Below are 7,087 nucleotides of genomic sequence, written 5' to 3' on the forward strand. Positions count from 1 at the left end.
GGACCAGGGTGAAACATTTCAGAGAAATAAGCTTAATGTGCGCATTGAAAATGTCGGCCATCTTTTATTTTCGGCCATCTTTTATTTTCGGCCATCTTTTATTTTCGGCCATCTTTTATTTATAACACTTTACATGATGCATTTATATTTTTGTTCAGTGTATAACTATGTCCATGTGACGATGTGCTGCAAACTGAGATGTCACCGCTCAAGTTGGTAATCCAATCTTTTGAGAATTGTCACGGCTGTTGGTGGAAGAAGGTGAAGACCAAAACGCAGCGTGGTAAGTGTTCGTCATGTTTATTCGAAACTGAACACTAAAATGCAAAAACAACAAAGAGATAACCGAAAGAGCTCGGTCAGGTGCAACACACACTAAACAGAAATGAACTACCCACACACACAGGTGGGAACAGGTTACCTAAGTATGGTTCTCAGAGACAACTATTGACAGCTGCCTCTGATTGGGAACCATACCAGGCCAAACACATAGAAATACACAAACATAGAAAAACGAACATAGAATGCCCACCCTAGTCATACCCTGTCCTAACCAAAATAGAGAATTAAAAGCCTCTCTATGGCCAGGGTGTGACAAGAATAGCTGGCTAGCCGTCTGTCCAGTACATAACATGCACATATCTAATGGTATGTTAAGGCTACATCTGGACCGTTTCTTTTGTAATTGATAGGCGGTACATTTACCTACTCATTCCTTTACATTGTCCAAGTTCTGATTTCTCATTAATTCTCCCTTCCTCCTCCAATGTATTCCATATTGCCCRTTTCATCTCTAGACAGTAGCAACAAACTATTTCAAACGGTGCTGATTTCAATCAACATTTTAAAAACGGTAGTAGACATTTACAGTTGACATTTCCTCCATCAGTCTAGCTCAAAGCTATTGAGAATGTTTCACTATGTAAAAAGTAACAGCACAAAACACACATTATTTTCGCAAACATANTAGACATTTACAGTTGACATTTCCTCCATCAGTCTAGCTCAAAGCTATTGAGAATGTTTCACTATGTAAAAAGTAACAGCACAAAACACACATTATTTTCGCAAACATAAAATAATAATTGAGTTTTGACTGAATAGTTATTTATTAATTGTTTCAAAACAATACATTATACTATAGACCTGCTAAATTACTCACATCCAGCATAAAAAACATTAGAAACAGAATAAACTAAAATAATTCTGTATTTATTTCTGACGTAACAATTATTCATGAAGTAAACATTGTATGACTTGGTGAAGGTGTGGTAGAATGAAGCTGTCCGTTTTCCTCCCCCTCCTTCATCCGTTGTGCTCGTTCTACATAGCATTTGGAGATTCCTGTGAACATCAACAGTCATAAACATGTCATTCTGAACAGCAACATCTTCCTAGAATTTAGACCAGTTGACAATTCAACAGAATTCAGTCTTGTTCATGTTGATGATAGTTACAACATGAGACAMATAGCAAGCCATGGTATATCTGTCACGCCCTGACCTTAGAGATCCTTACGACGATCTACGGTCCGGAGGCCCCAGCGACAATCCCTGCACCAAAGGCGCCACCGAAGTGGGGGGAGCCTCAAGCGGAGCGTGGTCTGCGTCCCRCACCGGAGCCCCCACCSAGAGTAGATGCCCTGCCGCACCCTCCCCTATAGGTTCAGGTTTGTGGCCGGAGTCCACACCTTCGGGGKGGGTACTGTCATGCCCTGACCTTAGAGATCCTTATTATTCTCTATGTTTGGTTAGGTCAGGGTGTGACTCGGGTGGGAAWATCTATGTTTTCTGTTTCTTTGTTTTTGGCCGAGTGTGGTTCCCAATCAGAGGCAGCTGTCTATCGTTGTCTCTGATTGGGAATCATACTTAGGCAGCCTGTATTCCACCTGAGTTTGTGGCATCTTGTTTTCTGTTTAGTTACTTTTCCCTGACAGAACTGTGCGCTTTCATTTATGATTTAGTTATTTTGTTTGAGTGTTTTCTAAAATTAAAATCATGAACACTTTCCATGCTGCGCTGTGGTCTACTCTTTCTACCACCAACGAGAGCCGTTACAATATCAGACCGTATACCACGGGTATGAGTCAATATTACTTGTTCACTGTTGTAATAGCAATTGTTTTTAATAGCAATAAGGCACCTTGGGGTTTTGGTATATGGCCAATATACCACGGCTAAGGGCTGTATCCAGGCACTCCGCGCTGTGTCGTGCTAGGAACAGCTCTTAGCCGTGGTATATTATTCATATACAACAAACCCCTSAGGTGCCTTATTGCTTAAACACAACACAGATACAGATTATGAGCATGTGAGGTTTCAAATAATGTTACTACTACTAGCTTGCGCTCTCCCTGCTTTTCCCGAACATGTTTATCTGATACAGCTAGTTGTTATTGTTCTAGCTTTCTCATTCAAACAAGGCTTTTGTCCTCCTTGTTCCATCAGAACAACAACTAGACCCACTCTTAGAAAGAAGGGTTCCAAAAGGGTTCTTCAGCTGTCCCCATAGTAGAACCATTTTTGGTTCCAGGTAGAACCATTTTGGGTTCCATGTAGAACACTCTGTGGAAAGGGTTCTACGTGGAACCCCAAATGGTTCTACTTGGAACACAAAGGGTTCTACTTGGAAACAAAAGGGTTCTTCAGAAAGTTATCCTATGGGGACAGCAGAATAACTTTTGAAGATCTTATTCCCCATTCTCCATTGTCTAGATTCTGCAGGGAATTAGCCCGTTCTACTAAAACATTAGCTAACAGCTAAGATAGCCAACTTGAGCAAATACATCTCAGCTTCCTAACTGGCAAAGCCAACCAATTACACAACAAATATACACAAAGTAAACAATGACCTTCTAAACTAATGTTAGTCTCAACCAAATTACAAGTACAAAGAACTATTCTGTTCCACAACGTAACAACCATTAGTTAGAGGCTAGACAGAAGACTATTGCTAGCTAGCTAACCAGCCATGCTATTTCAATGAAAATAAGCTAGTTAGCCAGCGTCAGCTTTGTAGTTCTAACGCTTTGTGGAAAAAAGTTGTTTACATTTTTTCCTACATTTTTCTCACCAAAGCCTTGCTGTAGCGTTTACATTCTGTAAATGTGATTGACTAATTTTAACAATTTGATCCATTGTTAGAAACATCTCCTCCCTCCCTGAGTAAGCGATTCATCGCGACAAGCCTGGGGGTCATACAAAGTCAATTATTTTGAGGTGGGAGGGGCTACAACGATCAGACTCTTGAGATTGTGCCGGTGCAACACACAGGCGTTGAGAGCGTGTGCGGTGGCACAATTACATGCGTCTGAAAGTTTAAGGAAGGAACACAACTCCATCCAGGTCACCAGGAGGGATCAGCCAATGAATTATACCCGTGAGGAAACATAYCATAACTGCAGGTAGCAGTAAATCACCATYCTTGTCTTTATGCCTGTTCAGACATCACCCTCCAGKGGGCAGCAAATYAYCATCCTTATCTTTATACCTGTTCAGACAACACCCTCCAGRTGGCAGTAAAWCACCAACCTTGGCTTTATACCTGTTCATACAACTCCCTCCAGGGGGCAGTATGCACCCTTTCTAGTTTGTTTACCAACTCATAGAAGTAGTAGAATAACAAAATGTACTACTTCAAAATGGAGTTGGCCTCAATGGCACTGCCTGTGCTCTCACAGACCCCTTAATGGGGCCCGTAAAATGATGCAATGTCTATCTAAGTCTCTGTTTCAAACACATACAATAGAATTCAGCCCTGCAGGAAATGCTGTGGGAATCAGAGAGGAAACSCCAGTTGAAGTTGGCAAGCCAACGTGGTTTGTAGAGCTTGCGATTAGGATGTTTATAGCCACACTCATTCGTTGGTCAATACCCTCAAGGACTGGGCCTCACAATTCAACAATGGAGCAAATGACATCACATCCCATGACATTTAGGGGCGGCAGGTAGCTAGTGGGTAGAGCGTTGGGCCAGTAACCAAAGTTGCTATTGAATCCCGAGCCGACAAGGTAAAAGTCTGTCGTCCTGCCCCTGAACAAGGCAGTTAACCCATGTTTCTAGGCTGTTATTGTAAATAAGAATTGTTCTTAACTGACTGCCTTGTTAAATAAAAATAACAGCAAATAGCACTTATTTACCTGAGCATCTGTAGTACTGAAGTCATGATGACTCAGTGACACAATGAGAGTTCATCAGTGCAGCCAGAAGGCTCACTCTGTTCACTGACTGGTGTGTGCACCCTTAAATATTTATATTATTATTACTGCTGTTGAACAAATGTCCAAATGGTTTTTCTTTGAGAAGTTAGGAGGGATTGCATGTTAAATGGGTGTCTGCCCCTTTAAGAGCCCCTGAGACTGGGTTAAGGGAGAGCTGACCAGATAGAGAAACTGCATTTGCAAAAGAAGGACAGAATGTAAACTTGACATCTGACTTAAAACCAGAAGAATCAGTTTTAACTGACAACAAAAAAAGTTTACTGTGTCCTAAGTTCTCAACAAGGATTTACTTACTGGCGAAAGACACTACCGTTCAAAAGTTTGATGTCACTTAGAAATGTCCTTAATTTGAAAGAAAAGCACGTTTTTTGTCCTTAAAAGAACATCAAATTGATCAGAAATACAGTGTAGACATTGTTAATGTTGTAAATGACTATTGTGCTGAAACGGCTGATTGTATTGAATATCGACATAGTTGTACATAGGCGTACAGAGGCCCATTATCAGCAACCATCACTCCTGTGTTCCAATGGCCCGTTTGTTAGCTAATCCAAGTTTATCATTTTAAAAGGCTAATTGATCATAAAAACCCTTTTTCCAATTATGTCAGCACAGTTGAAGCTGTTGTGCTGATTTAAAGAGGCAATAAAGCCTTCTTTAGACTAGTTGAGTATCTGAGACTCAGCATTTGTGGGTTTGATTACAGGCTCAAAATGGCCAGAAACAAAGAACTTTCTTCTGAAACTCGTCAGTCTATTCCTGTTCTGAGAAATAAGGCTATTAAATATGATAAATTGCAAGAAACTGAAGATCTCGTACAACCTGTGTATACTCCCTTCACAGAACAGCACAACCTTGGCTCTAACAAATAGAAAGAGGATGGGAGGCCCCGGTGCACAACTGAGCAAGAGGACAAGTACATTAGTGGTCTAGTTTGAGGAACAGATGCCTCACAAGTCCTCAACTGGCAGCTTCATTAAATAGTACCCGCAAAACACCAGTCTCAACATCAACAGTGAAGAAGCGACTCAGGGATGCTGGCCTCTAAGGCAAATGGACAAGAAAAAAGCCATCTCTCAGACTGGCCAATAAAAAGGAAAGATTAAGATGGGCAAAAGAACACAGACACTGTACAGAGGAACTATGCCTAGAAGTCGCCTCTTCACTGTTGACGTTGAGACTCATTTAAAATGTTAAATGGGTGTGGGCCCCTTTAAGAGCACATGAGTCTGGGTTAAGGGAGAGCTGACCAGATAGAGTTAAAGGACAGAAAATCAATTTCACGTCTTATTTAAAACCACAGATCCAGTTTTAACTGACAACAAACAACTTTTACTGGGTCCTAAGTTCTCACAAGGCTTGCAGAAGAGATCCACTGGTTTCATTGGAGAGATCTTCATTTGATTGGATATTGCTTCTAGTGTAGGATAAACTAAATACTTGCTGACACTATTGGAGGAACAATGCGTTTCAGTTCAAATGTAAAGCAGTTGGTTCTCCTTCTCATTGTTGGAATCTTCTTGCTTCTGGGGTATGTATGTTTCTATATTTTATGTAATTACTATGCATGTACTATGTGTGTATGTAAATGGTGTTATTTAGGAACAATTAAATCTGTACTAAATAAATAGAAGTTGAATTAAAGTGATGTTATAGTACTATTTCATGTTAACTAAGTGTACTAAGGAAAGTATGCTGACCCACCTACAAGTGTTTGTAATACCCACCTTATCTACCCACCTTAAACTGTACTTGTCAGATTATATTTGAGTGTTCTCCTAACCCTTTCGGTGTACTTGTAGTGACACTGAAAGATAATTGCAAATAGTAACGTCACTAGCATATCCCATGTACACTAAAGGTGCACTTGATCTAGCTTTGGTGTACTTTTTACATTTCACTCATTTAGCAGATGCTCTTATCTAGAGAGACTTACAGTCAGTACATTCATCTTCAGATAGCTAGGTGGGACAACCACATATCATAGTCAGTACATTCATCTCCAGATAGCTAGATGGGACAACCACATATCACAGTCATAGTCAGTACATTCATCTCCAGATAGCTAGGTGGGACAACCACATATCACAGTCATAGTCAGTACATTCATCTTCAGATAGCTAGGTGGGACAACCACATATCACAGTCAGTACATTCATCTTCAGATAGGGATATGGTGCAACAAAAAGGTTAATTCTTCTTCTATCTAACAAAAAATTATTCAACTTAAAGCAGATTAATTGATGTGATAAATGCATAATATATCCTGTTAAGGATAGAGGGCGCTATTTTCACTTTGGGAAAAAATCGTGCCCAATTTAAACGGCCTCGTACTCTATTCTTGCTCGTACAATATGCATATTATTATTACTATTGGATAGAAAACACAAGTTTCTAAAACCGTTTGAATTATATCTGTGAGTAAAACAGAACTCATTTTGCAGCAAACTTCCTGTCAGAAAGTGAAAAATCTGAAATCGAGGCTCTGTTCCAGGGCCTCCCTATTAATTTGCTTGAAATCTATTAGTATACATGCACTTCATACGCCTTCCACTAGATGTCAATAGGCAGTGTCGAGATAGGATCAACAAAAGGAGGATAGCATACGGGCACGCTACGAGGACCGAACCGACAATATAATCGAAGAAGCACAACCAATTCAACGTCCTACATGTTCCCAATGGCCGGCTCGAATTGTAGTCTAGACTAATCGCAAAGATCTATGATCAGGATGTTCACAACCCGGCCTCCATTGGGATTCTAAAGCAAAACCCTCTCTGTCCAATCTATGTTCACCTCACACGACTCGATTGCTATATTCAAACGAAGGCACACACCAAAACATAAAGACACTCTCTGTCTATGCGG

General features: G+C 40.4%; 1 long non-coding RNA gene across 1 annotated transcript; it reads right to left on the reverse strand.

The window, feature by feature from the left end:
- Nucleotides 1-284: 284 nt before the first annotated feature.
- LOC112077314 (uncharacterized) lies at nt 285-3,229 on the reverse strand. Its single transcript, XR_002895399.2, has 2 exons — nt 1,504-3,229; nt 285-1,344 (listed from the first exon to the last, which is right to left on the reverse strand). It is a non-coding gene; the product is annotated as an uncharacterized lncRNA (long non-coding RNA).
- Nucleotides 3,230-7,087: the final 3,858 nt, after the last annotated feature.

Source organism: Salvelinus sp. IW2-2015, unplaced genomic scaffold (assembly GCF_002910315.2).
Source record: "Salvelinus sp. IW2-2015 unplaced genomic scaffold, ASM291031v2 Un_scaffold4453, whole genome shotgun sequence".
Taxonomy (NCBI): domain Eukaryota; kingdom Metazoa; phylum Chordata; class Actinopteri; order Salmoniformes; family Salmonidae; genus Salvelinus; species Salvelinus sp. IW2-2015.